The sequence below is a fragment of the Phaethon lepturus genome, unplaced genomic scaffold, assembly GCF_000687285.1.
Source record: "Phaethon lepturus isolate BGI_N335 unplaced genomic scaffold, ASM68728v1 scaffold9927, whole genome shotgun sequence".
Lineage (NCBI taxonomy): Eukaryota > Metazoa > Chordata > Aves > Phaethontiformes > Phaethontidae > Phaethon > Phaethon lepturus.
In genome coordinates, this window is record NW_010552508.1 from 16,031 (window position 1) to 16,475 (window position 445).

Below are 445 nucleotides of genomic sequence, written 5' to 3' on the forward strand. Positions count from 1 at the left end.
GGTGATATTTAAATAAACACCAGCAGGCCGAGTGGTCGGTAATCCCACTGCTCATCCCTCCCTAGCCCGTGCCTCCTTGGCGAGGGCGAGTGGCAAAACTGAATACATCCTCTGAAGCGTAATAATTAAATGGCTGAATCCTGAACGGCCGAGTGTTCAAAATGCAAATGCTGCCACTTTTTTAAATTCAGCAGAGAATTTATTAGCCTTTTATATAGATAATCAAACACAGTGGGGGAGGGATGAAGAGTAAAATTGAAGGAACGCTGGCAACCCAGAAACTGGGGGACAAATGGGATTGGGTTCTTTCATTCTTGTTACAGAATAAGACTATTTTAGCTGCTGCAGTTGGTTTAATTGCCTGGCCTTAGTTTTTTAAGTGGGTGAAAGCAAACCTGGAGCCTTGTGTTGGTCCCTTACCATTTGTTTTACTGCTCACTCCGCA